At 38.1% G+C, this 24,134-nt stretch overlaps 1 protein-coding gene across 2 annotated transcripts in view; it reads right to left on the reverse strand.

Moving 5' to 3' along the window:
* Positions 1-24,134, reverse strand: part of LOC139749421 (uncharacterized) — an 832,237-nt gene that overhangs the window by 200,327 nt on the left and 607,776 nt on the right. Inside the window, exon 1 of one of the 2 annotated variants that reach the window (XM_071663267.1) lies at positions 2,257-2,319. The exons of the other annotated variant lie outside the window; for it this stretch is intronic. The gene's annotated coding sequence lies outside the window, so the exon portion shown is untranslated. Of the gene's footprint in view, positions 1-2,256; positions 2,320-24,134 lie in introns of those variants that run through there. 2 annotated transcript variants of the gene reach the window in all.

Genomic DNA, 24,134 nt, shown 5'->3' on the forward strand with positions numbered 1-24,134 from the left:
GTATAATAACCATCTGCCTGCGTACACTTTCCATCTACTTCTGTATAATCATCTACCCATGTATATTTCCCACTTATCTCTGAATAACAACCACCTACCCATACATATTTTCATCAACCTTAGTACAATAACCACTTACCCACGGACACTTCCCACCTACCTTTGTATAATAACTACCTATCCATGCATACTTCCCACTACTTCTGCATAATAACATCTACCCACGTTCAATTTCCATCTACCTCTGTATAATAACCACCTTCCTACGTACAATTCCCACCTACTTCTGTACAATGACCACATACCCACGTACACTTCACATCTACCTTTGTATACTGACCACCTGCCCATGTATACTTTCCATCTACCTCTGTATAACAACTAACTCCCCACGTGCACTTTTCACCTACCTCTGTATAATAACCACCTACCCACGTACACTTCCAATCTACCTCTGTATAATGACCACCTGCCCATGTACACTTCCCACCTACCTCTGTATAATGACCAGCTGCCCATGTACACCTCCCATCTAACATACCTGGCCCTAATCTCCCCACACCGCTCGTGGCTACAGGACCAACAAATCGCTCTGGCTTTCTTTTGTTTTTAATTTTCTCCCCATAAATCACCCTGATGCCGGGTATGGGGAGGTGGGGAGTCAGCGCTGGACCCTCCGCTATAAATCAGTGGGCAGCGGGAGGGCGCTTGGAACTACCCCTATATATCCCAGCGGAATTTTTGCACAAATCATTCCGCCGGCCAGTACAAATGGCGGCCATATTAGTCCTATTTCGTCGAGAACGCAGGATTGTCGACTTTATATGTGAGCCAAGACAAAAGGGCCGTCGACTTGATGTATCACTTGAGAACCATAAATCGTCGATCTGATCTATGATCGAAGAAATAAGAACCGTCGACTTGATCTATGATCGAAGAAATAAGAACCGTCGAATTGATCTATGATCGAAAGAAATAAGAACCGTCGACTTGATCTTTGATCGAAGAAATAAGAACCGTCGACTTGATCGATGATCGAAGAAACAAGAACCGTCGACTTGATCTATGATCGAAAGAAATAAGAACCGTCGACTTGATCTTTGATCGAAGAAATAAGAACCGTCGACTTGATCTATGATCGAAAGAAATAAGAACCGTCGACTTGATCTATGATCGAAGAAATAAGAACCATTGACTTGATCTTTGATCGAAAACATAAGACCGTCGACTTGATCTATGATCGAAGAAATAAGAACCGTCGACCTGTTCTATGATTGAAAGAAATAATAACCGTCATGATCTATGATCGAAAGAAATAAGAACCGTCGACTTGATCTATGATCGAAAGAAATAAGAACCGTCCACTTGATCTATGATCGAAAGAAATAAGAACTGTCGACTTGATCTATGATCGAAAGAAATAAGAACTGTCGACTTGATCTATGATGGAAAGAAATACGGATCGTTGATGGGAACAAAGGACCGTCGACATGACCTATATTATCACATGAGCACTCAGGACCCTCCACATGACCTGAGACCCAAGGAACGGCCACATGACCAGAGACCCCGAGACCCGAGGAACGACGGCTCGACGTGTGACAGGGGAGCCAAGACCACCGACTTTAAGCTTATGACATCGCCCGAGGCCCTTCCCATCTTGCTGTCGAACAGACCTTTACTCCTCCTCCTCCTCCTCCTCCTCCTCCTTCTCCTCTACTCTCCCTGATACAGCCTTTTTCACACAAAGGAAACGGAGCTGATTTTTTTTGCTTCTTGTGTTTTTTTCTTTCTCCTGCCTAACCTCTCCTCCTCCTCCTCCTCCACACAGAGTGTGACAAAGTCTGGAACACCAGTCCAAAAGGTTTTCTGTTTCCCTGGTGCTACAGAACAATGGAACTCACAACGAGAAAGCGAACCTCCACGGTGAACCTCCACGGTAAGTACTTAAGGTCGAAAATATATCCATTAACTACTATACTAAACTCTCTCTCTCTCTCTCTCTCTCTCTCTCTCTCTCTCTCTCTCTCTCTCTCTCTTTAACATCTGTAACTTATAGCCTACTCTCTCGTTACTATCATATTTTTTCCAAAATATCACTGCTTTTGTTTTCTATTTAAGTACAGTACCTTACAATCTATTGTTCCTGTCAATAGATTGTTCTTATTGCCGAAGTTGGCACGACTGTTCTATTTTGTTCATAAGTTCTACAAAATCAACGTATCAAAAGGTTATACAAGTGAAGGATTACATTACCTGATGGTTCATCGCAACCTCTGCTTCTCCCTCCTCCTGCTCTGCCACTCCACGTACCTGTCAACAACACAAATGATAATTACTGATGATCGAAGAAATAAGAATCGTCGACTTCATCTTTGAACGAAGAAATAAGAACCGTCGACTTGATCTATGATAGAAGAAATGAGAACCATCGACTTGGTCTTTGATCGAAGAAATAAGAACAGTCGACTTGATCTATGGTCGAAGAAATAAGAACCGTCGACTTGATCTATGATCGAAAGAAATAAGAACCGTCGACATGATCTATGATCGAAAGAAATAAGAACAGTCGACTTGATCTATGATCGAAGAAATAAGAACCGTCGACTTGACCTATGATCGAAGAAATAAGAATCGTCGACTTGATCTATGATCGAAAGAAATAAGAACGTCGACTTGATCTATGATCGAAGAAATAAGAACCGTCGACTTGATCTATGATCGAAGAAATAAGAACCGTCGACTTGATCTATGATCGAAAGAAATAAGAACGTCGACTTGATCTATGATCGAAGAAATAAGAACCGTCGACTTGATCTATGATCGAAAGAAATAGAACCGTCGACTTGATCTATGATCGAAGAAATAAGAACCGTCGACTTGATCTATGATCGAAGAAATAAGAACGTCGACTTGATCTATGATCGAAAGAAATAAGAACCGTCGACTTGATCTATGATCGAAAGAAATAAGAACCGTCGACTTGATCTATGATCGAAAGAAATAAGAACCGTCGACTTGATCTATGATCGAAAGAAATAAGAACCGTCGACTTGATCTATGATCGAAAGAAATAAGAACCGTCGACTTGATCTATGATCGAAGAAATAAGAACCGTCGACTTGATCTATGATCGAAAGAAATAAGAACCGTCGACTTGATCTATGATCGAAAGAAATAAGAACCGTCGACTTGATCTATGATCGAAAGAAATAAGAACCGTCGACTTGATCTATGATCGAAGAAATAAGAACCGTCGACTTGATCTATGATCGAAGAAATAAGAACCGTCGACTTGATCTATGATCGAAGAAATAAGAACCGTCGACTTGATCTATGATCGAAGAAATAAGAACCGTCGACTTGATCTATGATCGAAGAAATAAGAACGTCGACTTGATCTATGATCGAAAGAAATAAGAACCGTCGACTTGATCTATGATCGAAAGAAATAAGAACCGTCGACTTGATCTATGATCGAAAGAAATAAGAACCGTCGACTTGATCTATGATCGAAAGAAATAAGAACCGTCGACTTGATCTATGATCGAAGAAAGAAGAACCGTCGACTTGATGAATGATCGAAGAAATAAGAACCGTCGACTTGATCTATGATCGAAAGAAATAGAAACCGCCGACTTGATCTGTGATCGAAGAAATAAGAACCGTCGACTTGGTCTATGATTGAAGAAATAAGAACCGTCGACTTGATCTATGATCGGAGATGTAAGAACCGTCGACTTGATCTATGATCGAAGAAATAAGAACCGTCGACTTGATCTATGATCGAAGAAATAAGAACCGTCGACTTGATCTATGATCGAAGAAATAAGAACCGTCAACTTGATCTATGATCGAAGAAATAAGAACCGTCGACTTGAGCTAAGATCGAAGAATTAAGAACCGTCGACTTGATCTATGATCGAAGAAATAAGAACCATTGACTTGATCTATGATCGAAAAAATAAAAACCGTCGACTTCATCTATGATCGAAGAAATAAGAAACGTCGACTTGATATATGATCGAAAGAAATAAGAATAGTCGACTTGATCTATTATCGAAAGAAATATGAAAAGTCAACTGTATATGTGATCGATAGAAATAGGGAACCGTCGACTTGATGTATGATCGAAAGAAATAAGAACCGTCGACTTGATCTATGATCGAAAGAAATAAGATGCGTCGAGTTAATCTATGATCGAAACAAATAAGAACCGTCGACTTGATCTATGATCGAAGATGTAAGAACCGTCGACTTGATCTATGGTACAAAGAAATAAGAACCGTCGACTTGATCTATGATTGAAAAAATAAGAACCGTCGACTTTATATGATCGAAAAAAAGAAGAACCGTCGACTTGATCGATGATCGAAGAAATAAGAATCGTCGAGATGATCTATGATCGAAGAAATGAGAACCGCCGACTTGATTTATGATCGAAAAAAATAAGAACCGTCGACATGATCTATGATCGAAAGAAATAAGAACCGTCGACTTGATCTATGAAGGAGGAAATAAGAACCGTCGACTTGATCCATGATCGAAGAAATAAGAACCGTCGACTTGACCTATGATGGAAGAAATGAGAACCGTCGACTTGATCTTTGATCGAAGAAATAAGAACGTCGACTTGATCTATGGTCGAAGGAATAAGAGACGTCGACTTGATCTATAATGGAAAAAAATAAGAACCGTCGACATGATCTATGATCGAAAAAATAAGAACCGTCGACTTGATCTAAGATCGAGGAAATAAGAACCGTCAATTTGATCCATGATCGAAGAAATAAGAACCGTCGACTTGACCTATGATCGAATAAAAAAGAATCGTCGACTTGATCAATGATCGAAAAAATGAGAACCGTCGACTTGATCTTTGAATGAAGAAATAGGGACCGTCGACTTGATCTATGATCGAAGATGTAAGAACCGTCGACTTGATCTTTCATCGAAGAAATAAGAACCGTCGACTTGATCTATGATCGAAGAAATAAGAACCGTCGACTTGATCTATGATTGAAACAAGTAAGAACCGTCGACTTGATTTATGATCGAAAGAAATAAGAACCGTCAACTTGATGTATGATCGAAAGAATCAAGAACCGTTGGCTTGATCTTTGATCGAAGAAATAAGAACCGTCGACTTCATCTATGATCGAAGATGTAAGAACCGTCGACTTGATCTTTGATCGAAGAAATAAGAACCGTCGACTTGATCTATGACAGAAGAAATAAGAACAGTCGACTTGATCTATGACTGAAAGAAGACCCGTCGATTTGATCTATGATCGAAAGAAATAAGACTCGTCGACTTGATCTATGATCGAAGAAAAAAGAACCGTCGACTTGACCTATGATCGAAGAATAAGAATCGTCGACTTGATCTATGATGGAAAGAAATAAGAACCGTCGACTTGATCTATGATCGAAAGAAATATGAACCGTCAACTTGATCTATGATCGAAAGAAATAAGAACCCTTGCCTTGATCTTTGATGGAAGAAATAAGAACCGTCGACTTTATCTCTGAACGAAAGACAGAAGAACCGTCGACTTGATGTATGATCGAAAGAAATAAGAACCGTCGACTTGATCTATGATCGAACAAAATAAGCACCGTCGACTTGATCTATGATCGAAGAAATAAGAATCGTCGACTTGATCTATGATCGAAGAAATGAGAACCGTCGACTTGATCTTCGATCGAAGAAATAAGAATCGTCGACTTGATCTATGGTCGAAGAATTAAGAACCGTCGACTTGATCTATGATGGAAAGAAATAAGAAACCGCCGACTTGATCTATGATTGACAGAAATAAGAACCGTCGACTTGATCTATGATCGAGGAAATAAGAAACGTCGACTTGATCCATGATCGAAGAAATAAGAATCGTCGACTTGATCTATGATCGAAGAAATAAGAACCGTCGACTTGATCTATGATCGAAAGAAATGAGAACCGTCGACTTGATCTTTGATCGAAGAAATAAGAACCGTCGACTTGATCTATGATCGAAGAAATAAGAACCGTCGACTTGATCTATGATCGAAAGAAATAAGAACCGTCGACTTGATCTATGATCGAAGAAATAAGAACCGTCGACTTGATCTATGATTGAAAGAAATAAGAACCGTCGACTTGATCTATGATTCGAAAGAAATAAGAACCGTCGACTTAATATATGATCGAAAGAAATAAGAACCGTCAACTTGATCTATGATCGAAGAAAAAAGAACCGTCGACTTGATCTATGATCGAAGAAATAAGAACCGTCGACTTGATCTATGATCGAAGAAATAAGAACCGTCGACTTGATCTATGATCGAAGAAATAAGAACCGTCGACTTGATCAATGATCGAACAATTAAGAACCGTCGACTTGATCTATGATCGAAGAATAAGAACCGTCGACTTGATCTATGATCGAAGAAATAAGAACCGTCGACTTGATCTATGATCGAAAGAAATAAGAACCGTCGACTTGATTCATGATGAAAAGAAATAAGAACCGTCGACTTGATCTATGATCGAAGAAATAAGAACCGTCGACTTGATCTATGATCGAAGAAATAAGAACCGTCGACTTGACCTATGATCGAAGAAACAAGAATCGTCGACTTGATCTATGATCGAAAGAAATAAGAACCGTCGACTTGATCTATGATCGAAAGAAATAAGAACCGTCGACTTGATCTATGATCGAAGAAATAAGAACCGTCGACTTGATCTATGATCGAAAGAAATAAGAACCGTCGACTTGATCTATGATCGAAGAAATAAGAACCGTCGACTTGATCTATGATCGAAAGAAATAAGAACCGTCGACTTGATCTATGATCGAAAGAAATAAGAACCGTCGACTTGATCTATGATCGAAAGAAATAAGAACCGTCGACTTGATCTATGATCGAAAGAAATAAGAACCGTCGACTTGATCTATGATCGAAGAAATAAGAACCGTCGACTTGATCTATGATCGAAAGAAATAAGAACCGTCGACTTGATCTATGATCGAAGAAATAAGAACCGTCGACTTGATCTATGATCGAAGAAATAAGAACCGTCGACTTGATCTATGATCGAAGAAATAAGAACCGTCGACTTGATCTATGATCGAAGAATAAGAACCGTCGACTTGATCTATGATCGAAAGAAATAGAACCGTCGACTTGATCTATGATCGAAGAAATAAGAACCGTCGACTTGATCTATGATCGAAGAAATAAGAACCGTCGACTTGATCTATGATCGAAAGAAATAAGAACCGTCGACTTGATCTATGATCGAAGAAATAAGAACCGTCGACTTGATCTATGATCGAAGAAATAAGAACCGTCGACTTGATCTATGATCGAAGAAATAAGAACCGTCGACTTGATCTATGATCGAAAGAAATAAGAACCGTCGACTTGATCTATGATCGAAGAAATAGAACCGTCGACTTGATCTATGATCGAAGAAATAAGAACCGTCGACTTGATCTATGATCGAAGAAATAAGAACCGTCGACTTGATCTATGATCGAAGAAATAAGAACCGTCGACTTGATCTATGATCGAAGAAATAAGAACCGTCGAATTGATCTATGATCGAAAGAAATAAGAACGTCGACTTGATCTATGATCGAAAGAAATAAGAACCGTCGACTTGATCTATGATCGAAGAAATAAGAACCGTCGACTTGATCTATGATCGAAGAAATAAGAACCGTCGACTTGATCTATGATCGAAGAAATAAGAACCGTCGACTTGATCTTTGATCGAAGAAATAAGAACCGTCGACTTGATCTATGATCGAAGAAATAAGAACCGTCGACTTGATCTATGATCGAAAGAAATAAGAACCGTCGACTTGATCTATGATCGAAAGAAATAAGAACCGTCGACTTGATCTATGATCGAAGAAATAAGAACCGTCGACTTGATCTATGATCGAAGAAATAAGAACCGTCGACTTGATCTATGATCGAAGAAATAAGAACCGTCGACTTGATCTATGATCGAAAGAAATAAGAACCGTCGACTTGATCTATGATCGAAGAAATAAGAACCGTCGACTTGATCTATGATCGAAGAAATAAGAACCGTCGACTTGATCTATGATCGAAGAAATAAGAACCGTCGACTTGATTTACGATCGAAAGAAATAAGAACCGTCGATTTGATCTTTGATTGAAGAAGTAAGAACTGTCGACTTCATGTATGATCGAAGAAATAAGAACCGTCGATTTGATCTTTAATCGAAAGACAGAAGAACCGTCGACTTGATCTATGATCGAAGAAATAAGAACCGTCGACTTGATCTATGATCGAAAGAAATAAGAACCGTCGACTTGATCTATGATCGAAAGAAATAAGAACCGTCGACTTGATCTATGATCGAAAGAAATAAGAACCGTCGACTTGATCTATGATCGAAAGAAATAAGAACCGTCGACTTGATCTATGATCGAAGAAATAAGAAACGTCGACTTGATCTATGATCGAAGAAATAAGAACCGTCGACTTGATCTATGATCGAAAGAAATAAGAAGCGTCGACTTGATCTATGATCGAAGAAATAAGAACCGTCGACTTGATCTATGATCGAAGAAATAAGAACCGTCGACTTGATCTATGATCGAAGAAATAAGAACCGTCGACTTGATCTATGATCGAAGAAATAAGAACCGTCGACTTGATCTATGATCGAAAGAAATAAGAACCGTCGACTTGATCTATGATCGAAAGAAATAAGAACCGTCGACTTGATCTATGATCGAAAGAAATAAGAACCGTCGACTTGATCTATGATCGAAGAAATAAGAACCGTCGACTTGATCTATGATCGAAAGAAATAAGAACCGTCGACTTGATCTATGATCGAAGAAATAAGAACCGTCGACTTAATCTATGATCGAAAGAAATAAGAACCGTCGACTTGATCTATGATCGAAGAAATAAGAACCGTCGACTTGATCTATGATCGAAGAAATAAGAACCGTCGACTTGATCTATGATCGAAGAAATAAGAACCGTCGACTTGATCTATGATCGAAGAAATAAGAACCGTCGACTTGATCTATGATCGAAGAAATAAGAACCGTCGACTTGATCTATGATCGAAGAAATAAGAACCGTCGACTTGATCTATGATCGAAGAAATAAGAACCGTCGACTTGATCTATGATCGAAAGAAATAAGAACCGTCGACTTGATCTATGATCGAAAATAAGAACCGTCGACTGGATTCTAAGGATCGAAAGAAATAAGAACCGTCGACTTGATCTATGATGAAGGAAATAAAGAACCGTCGACATGATCTATGATGAAAGAAATATGAAACGTCGACTTGTTCTTGTTCGAAAGAAAGTAAGAACTCGACTTGATCTATGATCGAAAGAAATAAAATCCGTCCGACTTTATCTATGAGCGAAAGAAATAGAACCGTCTACTTGATCATTGATTGAAGAAAGTAAGACCGTCGACTTGATCTATTGATCGAAGAAATAAGAACGTCGACTTGATGCTGCTCGATCGAAAGAAAAAGAACCGTCGACTTGGATCATCGATCTAGGAAATAAGAACCGTCGACTTGATCTATGATCGAGAGATAGAACCGTCCGACTTTATCTAGGATCGAAGATATAAGACTCGTCGACTTGATCCTATGATCGAAGAAAGTAAGAACCGTCTACTTGATCTATGATCGAAGAATAAGACCGCGACTTGATCCTATGATCAAGAAATAAGAACCGTCGACTTGATCTATGATCGAAGAAATAAGAACAGTCGACTTGATCTATGATCGAAGAAATAAGAACCGTCGACTTGATCTATGATCGAAAGAAATAAGAACCGTCGACTTGATCTATGATCGAAAGAAATAAGAACCGTCGACTTGATCTATGATCGAAGAAATAAGAACCGTCGACTTGATCTATGATCGAAAGAAATAAGAACCGTCGACTTGATCTATGATCGAAAGAAATAAGAACCGTCGACTTGATCTATGATCGAAAGAAATAAGAACCGTCGACTTGATCTATGATCGAAAGAAATAAGAACCGTCGACTTGATCTATGATCGAAAGAAATAAGAACCGTCGACTTGATCTATGATCGAAAGAAATAAGAACCGTCGACTTGATCTATGATCGAAGAAATAAGAACCGTCGACTTGATCTATGATCGAAGAAATAAGAACCGTCGACTTGATCTATGATCGAAGAAATAAGAACCGTCGACTTGATCTTTGATCGAAGAAATAAGAACCGTCGACTTGATCTATGATCGAAGAAATAAGAACCGTCGACTTGATCTATGATCGAAAGAAATAAGAACCGTCGACTTGATCTATGATCGAAGAAATAAGAACCGTCGACTTGATCTATGATCGAAAGAAATAAGAACCGTCGACTTGATCTATGATCGAAAGAAATAAGAACCGTCGACTTGATCTATGATCGAAGAAATAAGAACCGTCGACTTGATCTATGATCGAAGAAATAAGAACCGTCGACTTGATCTATGATCGAAGAATAAGAACCGTCGACTTGATCTATGATCGAAGAAATAAGAACCGTCGACTTGATCTATGATCGAAAGAAATAAGAACCGTCGACTTGATCTATGATCCAAGAAATAAGAACCGTCGACTTGATCTATGATCGAAGAAATAAGAACCGTCGACTTGATCTATGATCGAAGAAATAAGAACCGTCGACTTGATCTATGATCGAAGAAATAAGAACCGTCGACTTGATCTATGATCGAAGAAATAAGAACCGTCGACTTAATCTATGATCGAAGAAATAAGAACCGTCGACTTGATCTATGATCGAAAGAAATAAGAACCGTCGACTTGATCTATGATCGAAGAAATAAGAACCGTCGACTTGATCTATGATCGAAGAAATAAGAACCGTCGATTTGATCTATGATCGATGAAATAAGAACCGTCGACTTGATCTATGATCGAAGAAATAAGAACCGTCGACTTGATCTATGATCGAAGAAATAAGAACCGTCGACTTGATCTATGATCGAAAGAAATAAGAACCGTCGACTTGATCTATGATCGAAGAAATAAGAACCGTCGACTTGATCTATGATCGAAGAAATAAGAACCGTCGACTTGATCTATGATCGAAAGAAATAAGAACCGTCGACTTGATCTATGATCGAAGAAATAAGAACCGTCGACTTGATCTATGATCGAAGAAATAAGAACCGTCGACTTGATCTATGATCGAAGAAATAAGAACCGTCGACTTGATCTATGATCGAAGAAATAAGAACCGTCGATTTGATCTATGATCGAAGAAATAAGAACCATCGACTTGATCTCTGATCGAAGAAATAAGAACCGTCGACCTTGAATCTATGATCGAAGAAATAAGAACCGTCGACTTTATCTATGATGGAAAGAATAAGAACCGTCGACTTGATCTATGATCGAAGAAATAAGAACCGTCGACTTGATCTATGGATCGAGAATAGAAACGTCGACTTATGATAATAACCGTCGACTTGGATCTATGATCGAGGAAATAAGAACCGTCGACTTGATCTATGATCGAAGAAATAAGAACCGTCGACTTGATCTTTGATCGAAGAAATAAGGAACCGTCGACTTGATCTATGATCGAAGAAATAAGAACCGTCGACTTGATCTATGATCTGAAGAAATAAGAACCGTCGACTTGATCTTTGATCGAAAGAAATAAGAACCGTCGACTTGATCTATGATCGAAAGAATAAGAACCGTCGACTTAATCTATGATCGAAAGAAATAAGAACCGTCGACTTGATCTATGATCGAGGAAATAAGAACCGTCGACTTGATCTATGATCGAAGAATTAAGAACCGTCGACTTGATCTCTGATCGAAAGAAATAAGAACCGTCGACTTGATCTATGATCGAAATAAATAAGAACCGTCGACTTGATCTATGATCGAAAGAAATAAGAACCGTCGATTTGATCTATGTCGAATGAAATAAGAAACTCTCGACTTGATCTATGATCGAAGAAATAAGAACCGTCGACTTGATCTATGATCGAAAGAAATAAGAACCGTCGAATTGATCTATGATCGAAGAAATAAGAACCGTCGACTTGATCTATGATCGAGAAAGAGAACGTCGACTTGATCTTGATCGAAGAAATAAGAATCGTCGACTTGATCTATGATCGAAGAATTAAGAACCGTCGACTTGATCTATGATGAAAGAAATAAGAACCGTCGACTTGATCTATGATTGACAGAAATAAGAACCGTCGACCTGATCTATGATCGAGGAAATAAGAAACGTCGACTTGATCCATAATCGAAGAAATAAGAATCGTCGAATTGATCGATGATCGAAGAAATAAGAACCGTCGATATGATCTATGATCGAAAAAATAAGAGCCGTCGACTTGATGTATGATCGACGAAATAAGATTTGATCTTCGATCGAAGAAATAAGAATCGTCGACTTGATCTATGGTCGAAGAATTAAGAACAGTCTACTTGATCTATGATTGAAAGAAATAAGAACAGTCGACTTGATCTATGATGGAAAGAAATAAGAACCGTTGACTTGATCTATGATGGAAAGAAATAAGAACCGTCGACTTAATCTATGATCGAAATGAATAAGAACCGTCGACTTCATCTATGATCGAAGATGTAAGAATCGTCGACTTGATCTATGGTACAAAAAAATAAGAACCGTCGACTGGATCTAAGGTCGAAAGAAATAAGAACCGTCGACTTGATCTATGATCAAAGACATAAGAACCGTCGACTTGATCTATGATCGAAGAAATAAGAACCGTCGACTTGATCTTTGATCGAAGATGTAAGAACCGTCGACTTGATCTTTGATCGAAGAAATAAGAACCGTCGACTTGATCTATGATCGAAAGAAATAAGAACCGTCGACTTGATCAATGATTGAAAGAAGTATGAACCGTCGACTTGATCTATGATCGAAAGAAATATGAACCGTCGACTTGATCTATGATGGAAAGAAATAAGCACCGTCGACTTGATCTACGATCGAAGAAATAAGAATCGTCGACTTGATCTATGATGGAAAGAAATAAGAACCGTCGACTTGATCTTTGATCGAAGAAATAAGAACGTCGACTTGATCTATGGTCGAAGAAATAAGAACCGTCGACTTGATCTATGATGGAAAGAAATAAGAACCGTCGACTTGATCTATGATGGAAAGAAATAAGAACCGTCGACTTGATCATGATCGAAGAAATAAGAATCGTCGACTTGATCGATAATCGAAGAAATAAGAACCGTCGATTTGATCTATGATCGAGGAAATGAGAACAGTCGACTTGATCTTTGATCGAAGAAATAAGAACCGTCGACTCGATCTATGATCGAAGAAATAAGAACCGCCTACTTGATCTATGATTGAAAGAAATAAGAACCGCCGACTTGATCTATGATGGAAAGAAATAAGAACCGTTGACTTGATCTATGATGGAAAGAAATAAGAACCGTCGACTTAATCTATGATCGAAACAAATAAGAACCGTCGACTTCATCTATGATCGAAGATGTAAGAACCGTCGACTTGATCTATGGTACAAAAAATAAGAACCGTCGACTGGATCTAAGGTCGAAAGAATTAAGAACCGTTGACTTGATCTATGATTGAAAGAAATAAGAACCGTCGACTTGATCTATGATCGAAAGAAAGAAGAATCGTCGACTTGATCTATGATGGAAAGAAATAAGAACCGTCGACTTGATCTATGATCGAAAGAAATATGAACCGTCGACTTATCTATGATCGAAAGAAATAAGAACCGTCGACTTGATCTATGATCGAAGAATTAAGAACCGTCGACTTGATCTATGATCGAAGAAATAAGAACCGTAGACGTGACCTATGATCGAAGAAATAAGAACCGTCGACTTGATCTATGATCGAAAGAAATAAGAACCGTCGACTTGATCTATGATCGAAAGAAATAAGAACCGTCGACTTGATCTATGATCGAAAGAAATAAGCACCGCCGACTTGATCTACGATCGAAGAAATAAGAACCGTCGACTTGATCTATGATCGAAGAAATAAGAACCGTCGACTTGATCTATGATCGAAGAAATAAAAACCATCGACTTGATCTATGATTGAAAGAAGTAAGAACCGTCGACTTGATGTATGATCGAAAGAAATAAGAACCGTCGACTTGATCTATGATCAAAAGAAATAAGAACCGTCGACTTGATCTATGATCGAAGAAATAAGAACCGTCGACTTGATCTATGATCGAAGAAATAAGAACCGTCGACTTGATCTTTGATTGAAGAAATAAGAACTGTCGACTTGATGTATGATCGAAGAAATAAGAACCGTCGATTTGATCTTTAATCGAAAGACAGAAGAACCGTCGACTTGATGTATGATCGAAAGAAATAAGAACCGTCGACTTGATCTATGATCGAAGAAATAAGAACCGTCGACTTGATCTATGATCGAAGAAATAAGAACCGTCGACTTGATCTATGATCGAAGAAATAAGAACCGTCGACTTGATCTATGATCGAAGAAATAAGAACCGTCGACTTGATCTATGATCGAAAGAAATAAGAACCGTCGACTTGATCTATGATCGAAGAAATAAGAACCGTCGACTTGATCTATGATCGAAGAAATAAGAACCGTCGACTTGATCTATGATCGAAGAAATAAGAACCGTCGACTTGATCTATGATCGAAGAAATAAGAAACGTCGACTTGATCTATGATCGAAGAAATAAGAATCCGTCGACTTGATCTATGATCGAAGAAATAAGAACCGTCGACTTGATCTATGATCGAAAGAAATAAGAACCGTCGACTTGATCTATGATCGAAGAAATAAGAACCGTCGACTTGATCTATGATCGAAAGAAATAAGAACCGTCGACTTGATCTATGATCGAAAGAAATAAGAACCGGTGACTTGATCTATGATCGAAACTAAAGAACCGTCGACTTGATCTATGATCGAAAGAAATAAGAACCGTCCGACTTGATCTATGGATCGAAAGAAATAAGAACCGTCGACTTGATCTAGGATCAAAGAAATAAGAACCGTCGACTTGATCTATGATCGAAAGAAATAAGACCGTCGACTTGATCTATGACAAAGAAATAAGAACCGTCGACTTGATCTTGATCGAAGAAATAAGAACCGTCGACTTGATCTATGATCGAGAAATAAGAACCGTCGACTTGATCTATGATCGAAGAAATAAGAACCGTCGACTTGATCTATGATCGAAGAAATAAGAACCGTCGACTTGATCTATGATCGAAGAAATAAGAACCGTCGACTTGATCTATGATCGAAGAAATAAGAACCGTCGACTTGATCTATGATCGAAGAAATAAGAACCGTCGACTTGATCTATGATCGAAATGAATAAGAACCGTCGACTTGATCTATGATGGAAAGAAATAAGAACCGTCGACTTGATCTATGATTGAAAGAAATAAGAACCGTCGACTTGATCTATGATCGAAGAAATAAGAACCGTCGACTTGATCTATGATGAAAAGAAATAAGAACCGTCGACTTGATCTATGATCGAAGAAATAAGAACCGTCGACTTGATCTATGATCGAAGAAATAAGAACCGTCGACTTGATCTATGATCGAAGAAATAAGAACCGTCGACTTGATCTATGATCGAAGAAATAAGAACCGTCGACTTGACCTATGATCGAAGAAACAAGAATCGTCAACTTGATCTATGATCGAAAGAATGAGAACGGTCGACTTGATCTTTGATCGAAGAAATAAGAACCGCCGACTTTATCTATGATCGAAGGAAATAAGAACCGTCGCCTTGATCTTTGATCGAAGAAATAAGAACCGTCGACTTGATCTATGATCGAAAGAAAGAAGAACCGTCGACTTGATCTATGATCGAAGGAAATAAGAACCGTCGACTTGATCTTTGATCGAAGAAATAAGAACCGTCGACTTGATCTATGATCGAAGAAATAAGAACCGTCGACTTGATCTATGATCGAAAGAAATAAGAACCGTCGACTTGATCTATGATCGAAAGAAATAAGAACCGTCGACTTGATCTATGATCGAAAGAAATAAGAACCGTCGACTTGATCTATGATCGAAAGAAATAAGAACCGTCGACTTGATCTATGATCGAGGAAATAAGAACCGTCGACTTGATCCATGATCGAAGAAATAAGAACCGTCGACTTGATCTATGATCGAAGAAATAAGAACCGTCGACTTGATCTATGATCGAAAAAATGAGAACCATCGACTTGATCTTTGAATGAAGAAATAGGGACCGTCGACTTGATCTATGATCGAAGATGTAAGAACCTTCGACTTGATCTTCGATCGAAGAAATAAGAACTGTCGACTTGATCTATGATCGAAGAAATAGAAACCGTCGACTTGATCTCTGAAAGAAGAACCGTCGATTTGATCCATGATCGAAAGAAATAAGAACCGTCGATTTGATCTATGATCAAAAGAAATAAGAACCGTCGACTTGATCTATGATCGAAAGAAATAAGAACCGTCGACTTGATCCATTCCCGAAAGAAATATGAACCATTAACTTTATGTGTGATCGAAAGAATCAAGAACCGTCGTCTTAATCATTGATCGAAGAAATAAGAATCGTCGACTTACTCTATAGTCGAAGAAATAAGAACCGTCGACTTGATATCTGATAGAAAGACAGAAGGACCGTCAACATGATCTATGATCGAATAAAAATAAGAACCGTCTACTTGATCTCTGATCGAACAAAATAAGCACAGTCAACTTGATCTATGATCGAAATAAGAATCGTCGACTTGATATATGATCGAAGAAATGAGAACCGTCGACTTGATCTTTGATCGAAGAAATAAGAACCGTCGACTTGATCTATGGTCGAAGAATTAAGAACCGTCGACTTGATCTATGATGGAAAGAAATAAGAACCGTTGACTTGATCTATGATTGAAAGAAATAAGAACCGTCGACTTGATCTATGATCGAGGAAATAAGAACCGTCGACTTGATCTATGATCGAAGAAATAAGAACCGTCGACTTGACCTATGATCGAAGAAATAACAACCATCGAATTGATCTATGATCGAAAAAATGAGAACCGTCGACTTGATCTTTGATCGAAGAAATAAGAACCGTCGACTTGATCTATGATCGAAGAAATAAGAACCGTCGACTTGATCTATGATTGAAAGAAATAAGAACCGTCGACTTGATCTGTGATCGAAAGAAATAAGAACCGTCGATTTATGATCTTGATCGAAGAAATAAGGACCGTCGACTTGATCTATGATCGAGGAAATAAGAACCGTCGACTTGATCTATGATCGAAAGAAATAAGAACCGTCGACTTGATCTATGATCGAAGAAATAAGAACCGTCGACTTGATCTATGATCGAAGAAATAAGAACCGTCGACTTGATCTATGATCGAAGAAATAAGAACCGTCGACTTGATCTATGATCGAAAGAAATAAGAACCGTCGACTTGATCTATGATCGAAGAAATAAGAACCGTCGACTTGATCTATGATCGAAGAAATAAGAACCGTCGACTTGATCTATGATCGAAAGAAATAAGAACCGTCGACTTGATCTATGATCGAAAGAAATAAGAACCGTCGACTTGATCTATGATCGAAAGAAATAAGAACCGTCGACTTGATCTATGATCGAAGAAATAAGAACCGTCGACTTGATCTATGATCGAAAGAAATAAGAACCGTCGACTTGATCTATGATCGAAGAAATAAGAACCGTCGACTTGATCTATGATCGAAGAAATAAGAACCGTCGACTTGATCTATGATCGAAAGAAATAAGAACCGTCGACTTGATCTATGATCGAAAGAAATAAGAACCGTCGACTTGATCTATGATCGAAAGAAATAAGAACCGTCGACTTTATCTATGATCGAATAGATGAGAACAGTCGACTTGATCTATGATCGAAGAAATAAGAACCGTCGACTTGATCTATGATCGAAGAAATAAGAACCGTCGACTTGATCTATGATCGAAAGAAATAAGAACCGTCGACTTGATCTATGATCGAAGAAATAAGAACCGTCGACTTGATCTATGATCGAAGAAATAAGAACCGTCGACTTGATCTATGATCGAAAGAAATAAGAACCGTCGACTTGATCTATGATCGAAGAAATAAGAACCGTCGACTTGATCTATGATCGAAGAAATAAGAACCGTCGACTTGATCTATGATCGAAGAAATAAGAACCGTCGACTTGATCTATGATCGAAGAAATAAGAACCGTCGACTTGATCTATGATCGAAGAAATAAGAACCGTCGACTTGATCTATGATCGAAGAAATAAGAACCGTCGACTTGATCTATGATCGAAGAAATAAGAACCGTCGACTTGATCTATGATCGAAGAAATAAGAACCGTCGACTTGATCTATGATCGAAGAAATAAGAAACCGTCGACTTGATCTATGATCGAAGAAATAAGAACCGTCGACTTGATCTATGATCGAAGAAAAAGAACCGTCGACTTGATCTTTGATCGAAGAAATAAGAACCGTCGACTTGATCTATGATCGAAGAAATAAGAACCGTCGACTTGATCTATGATCGAAGAAATAAGAACCGTCGACTTGATCTATGATTTAAGAAATAAGAACCGTCGACTTGATCTATGATCGAAGAATAAGAACCGTCGACTTGATCTATGATCGAAGAAATAAGAACCGTCGACTTGATCTATGATCGAAAGAAATAAGAACCGTCGACTTGATCTATGATCGAAGAAATAAGAACCGTCGACTTGATCTATGATCGAAGAAATAAGAACCGTCGACTTGATCTATGATCGAAGAAATAAGAACCGTCGACTTGATCTATGATCGAAGAAATAAGAACCGTCGACTTGATCTATGATCGGAAAGAATAAGAACCGTCGACTTGATCTATGATCGAAAGAAATAAGAACCGTCGACTTGATCTATGATCGAAGAAATAAGAACCGTCGACTTGATCTATGATCGAAGAAATAAGAACCGTCGACTTGATCTATGATCGAAGAAATAAGAACCGTCGACTTGATCTATGATCGAAGAAATAAGAACCGTCGACTTGATCTTTGATCGAAGAAATAAGAACCGTCGACTTGATCTATGATCGAAGAAATAAGAACCGTCGACTTGATCTATGATCGAAGAAATAAGAACCGTCGACTTGATCTATGATCGAAGAAATAAGAACCGTCGACTTGATCTATGATTGAAAGAATACCCGTCGATTTGATCTATGATCGAAAGAAATAAGAATCATCGACTTGATCTATGATGGAAAGAAATAAGAACCGTCGACTTGATCAATGATCGAAAGAAATATGAACAGCCAACTTGATCTATGATCGAAAGAAATAAGAACCGTTGACTTGATCTTTGATCGAAGAAATAAGAACCGTCGACTTCATCTATGGTCGAAGAAATAAGAACCGTCGATTTGATCTCTGAACAAAAGACAGAAGAACCGTTGACTTGATTAATGATCGAAGAAATAAGAACTGTCGACTTGACCTATGATCGAAGAAATAAGAATCGTCGACTTTATCTATGATCGAAAAGATGAGAACCGTCGACTTTCTCTTTGATCGAAGAAATAAGAACCGTCGACTTGATCTATGTTCGAAGATGTAAGAACCGTCGACTTGATCTTTGATCGAAGAAATAAGAACCGTCGACTTGATCTATGATCGAAAGCAATATGAACCGTCGACTTGATCTATGATTGAAAGAAGACCCGTCGATTTGATCTATGATCGAAAGAAATAAGAATCATCGACTTGATCTATGATGGAAAGAAATAAGAACCGTCGACTTGATCTATGATCGAAAGAAATATGAACCGCCAACTTGATCTATGATCGAAAGAAATAAGAACAGTTGACTTGATCTTTGATCGAAGAAATAAGAACCGTCGACTTGATCTATGATCGAACAATTAAGCACCGTCGACTTGATCTATGATCGAAGAAATAAGAATCGTCGACTTGATCTATGATCGAACAAATGGGATCGGTCGACTTGATCTTCGATCGAAGAAATAAGAATCGTCGACTTGATCTATAGTCGAAGAATTAAGAACCGTCGACTTGATCTATGATGGAAAGAAATAAGAACCGCCGACATGATTGACAGAAATAAGAACCGTCGACTTGATCTATGATCGAGGAAATAAGAAACGTCGACTTGATCCATGATCGACGAAATAAGAATCGTCGACTTGATCTAGGATCGAAGAAATAAGAACCGTCCACTTGATCAATGATCGAAGAAATAAGAACCGTCGACTTGATCTATGATCGAAGAAATAAGAACCGTCGACTTGATCTATGATCGAAGAAATAAGAACCGTCGACTTGATCTATGATCGAAAGAAATAAGAACCGTCGACTTGATCTATGATCGAAAGAAATAAGAACCGTCGACTTGATCTATGATCGAAAGAAATAAGAACCGTCGACTTGATCTATGATCGAAGAAATAAGAACCGTCGACTTAATCTATGATCGAAAGAAATAAGAACCGTCGACTTGATCTATGATCGAAAGAAATAAGAACCGTCGACTTGATCTATGATCGAAGAAATAAGAACCGTCGACTTGATTTATGATCGAAAGAAATAAGAACCGTCGAGTTGATCTAAGATCGAAAGAAATAAGAACCGTCGACTTGATCTATGATCGAAGAAATAAGAACCGTCGACTTGATCTATGATCGAAGAAATAAGAACCGTCGACTTGATCTATGATCGAAGAAATAAGAACCTGTCGACTCTATCTATGATTGAAAGAAATAAGAACCGTCGACTTGATCTATGATCGAAGAAATAAAACCGTCGACTTGATCTATGATCGAAACAAATAAGAACCGTTGACTTGATCTATGATCGAAGATGTAAGAACCGTCGACTTGATCTATGGTACAAAGAAATAAGAACCGTCGACTTGATCTATGATCGAAAGAAATAAGAACCGTCGACTTGATCTATGATCGAAAGAAATATGAACGTCGACTTGATCTATGATCGAAAGAAATAAGAACCGTCAACTTGATGTATGATCGAAAGAAATAAGAACCGTCGACTTGATCTATGATCGAGAAAAATAAGAAGCGTCGACTTAATCTTTGATCGAAAGAAATAAGAACCGTCGACTTGATCTATGATCGAAGAAATAAGAATCGTCGACTTGATCTATGGTACAAGAAAGAAGAACCGTCGACTTGATGTATGATCGAAAGAAATAAGAACCGTCAAGTTGATATGTGATCGAAAGAAATAAGAACCGTCGACTTGATACCTGATCGAAGAAATAAGAATCGTCGACTTGATCGATGATCGAAGAAAGAAGAATCGTCGATTTGATCTATTATCGAAGAAATGAGAATCGTCTACTTGATCTTTGATCGAAGAAATAAGAACCGTCGACTTGATCTATGATCGAAGAAATAAGAACCGTCGACTTGACCTATGATTGAAAGAAATAAGAACCGTCGACTTGATCTATGATAAAAAAAATAAGAACCGTCGACTTGATCTATGATGGAAAGAAATAAGAAACGTCGACTTAATGTATGATCGAATGAAATAAGAACGCTCGACTTGATCTGTAATCGAAAAAAAGAACCGTCGACTTGATCTTTGGTCGAAGAATTAAGAACCGTCGACTTGATCTATGATCGAGGAAATAACAAACATCGACTTGATCTATGTTTGAAAGAAACAAAAACCGTCGACTTGATCTATGATCGAAAGAAATAAGAACCGTCGACTTGATCTATGATCGAAAGAAATAAGAAGCGTCGACTTAATCTTTGATTAAAGAAATAAGAACCGTTGACTTGATCTTTGATCGAAGAAATAAGAACCGTCGACTTCATCTATGGTCGAAGAAATAAGAACCGTTGACTTGATCTCTGAACGAAAGACAGAAGAACCGTCGACTTGATTTATGATCGAAAGAAATAAGAACCGTCGACTTGATCTATGATTGAACAAAATAAGCACCGTCGACTTGATCTATGATCGAAGAAATGAGAACCGTCGACTTGATGTATGATCGAAATAAATAAGAGCCGTCGTTTGATCTATGATCGAAAGAAAGAAGCGTCGAATTAATCTATGATCGAAACAAATAAGAACCGTCGACTTGATCTATGATCGAAGATGTAAGAACCGTCGACTTGATGTATGGTACAAAGAAATAAGAACCCTCGACTTAATCTATGATCGAAAGAAATAAGAACCGTCGACTTGATATATGATCGAAAAAATAAGAACCGTCGACTTGATCTATTATCGAAAGAAATATGAAACGTCAACTTGATATGTGAACGAAAGAAATAAGAACCGTCGACTTGATGTATGATCGAAAGAAATAAGAACCGTCGACTTGATCTACGATCGAAAGAAATAAGAAGCGTCGACTTAATCTTTTATCAAAGAAATAAGAACCGTCGACTTGATGGAAAGAAATAAGAACCGCCGACTTAATGAATGACTGAAAGAAATAAGAACCGTCGACTTGATCTATGATCGAGGAAATAAGAACCGTCGACTTGATCTATGATTGAAAGAAATAAAAACCGTCGACTTGATCTATGATCGAAAGAAATAAGAACCGTCGACTTGATCTATGATCGAAAGAAATAAGAAGAGTCGACTTAATCTTTGATGAAAGAAATAAGAACCGTCGAATTGATCTATGATCGAAGAAATAAGAACCGTCGTATTGAACTATGATCGAAACAAATAAGAACCGTCGACTTCATCTATGATCGAAAAAATAAGAATCGTCGTATTGAACTATGATCAAAGACCTAAGAACCGTCGACTAGATCTATGATCGAAGAAATAAGAACCGTCGACTTGATCTATGATCAAAAGAAATAAGAAACGTCGACTTGATCATTAATCGAGGAAATAAGAACCGTTAACTTGATCTATGGTGGAAGAATTAAGAACCGTCGACTTGATCTCTGATCGAAAGAAAGAAGTACCATCGACTTGATCTATGATCGAAGGAAATAAGAAACGTCGACTTGATCTATGATCGAAGAAATAAGAATCGTCGACTTGATCTATGATGGAAAGAAATAAGAACCGTCGACTTGATCTTTGATCGAAGAAATAAGAACGTCGACTTGATCTATGGTCGAAGAAATAAGAACCGTCGACTTGATCTATGATGGAAAGAAAGAAGAACCGTCGATATGATCTGTGATCGAAAAAATAAGAACCGTCGACTTGATCTATGATCGAGGAAATAAGAACCGTCGACTTGATCCATGATCGAAGAAATAAGAACCGTCGAATAGACCTATGATCGAAGAAATAGGAATCGTCGACTTGATCTATGATCGAAAAAATGAGAACCATCGACTTGATCTTTGAATGAAGAAATAGGGACCGTCGACTTGATCTATGATCGAAGATGTAAGAACCTTCGACTTGATCTTCGATCGAAGAAATAAGAACTGTCGACTTGATCTATGATCGAAGAAATAGAAACCGTCGACTTGATCTCTGAAAGAAGAACCGTCGATTTGATCCATGATCGAAAGAAATAAGAACCGTCGATTTGATCTATGATCAAAAGAAATAAGAACCGTCGACTTGATCTATGATCGAAAGAAATAAGAACCGTCGACTTGATCCATTCCCGAAAGAAATATGAACCATTAACTTTATGTGTGATCGAAAGAATCAAGAACCGTCGTCTTAATCATTGATCGAAGAAATAAGAATCGTCGACTTACTCTATAGTCGAAGAAATAAGAACCGTCGACTTGATATCTGATAGAAAGACAGAAGGACCGTCAACATGATCTATGATCGAATAAAAATAAGAACCGTCTACTTGATCTCTGATCGAACAAAATAAGCACAGTCAACTTGATCTATGATCGAAATAAGAATCGTCGACTTGATATATGATCGAAGAAATGAGAACCGTCGACTTGATCTTTGATCGAAGAATTAAGAACCGTCGACTTGATCTATGGTCGAAGAATTAAGAACCGTCGACTTGATCTATGATGGAAAGAAATAAGAACCGTTGACTTGATCTAAGATTGAAA

The sequence above is a fragment of the Panulirus ornatus genome, chromosome 7 (genome assembly GCF_036320965.1).
Source record: "Panulirus ornatus isolate Po-2019 chromosome 7, ASM3632096v1, whole genome shotgun sequence".
In the NCBI taxonomy this organism is placed as follows: domain Eukaryota; kingdom Metazoa; phylum Arthropoda; class Malacostraca; order Decapoda; family Palinuridae; genus Panulirus; species Panulirus ornatus.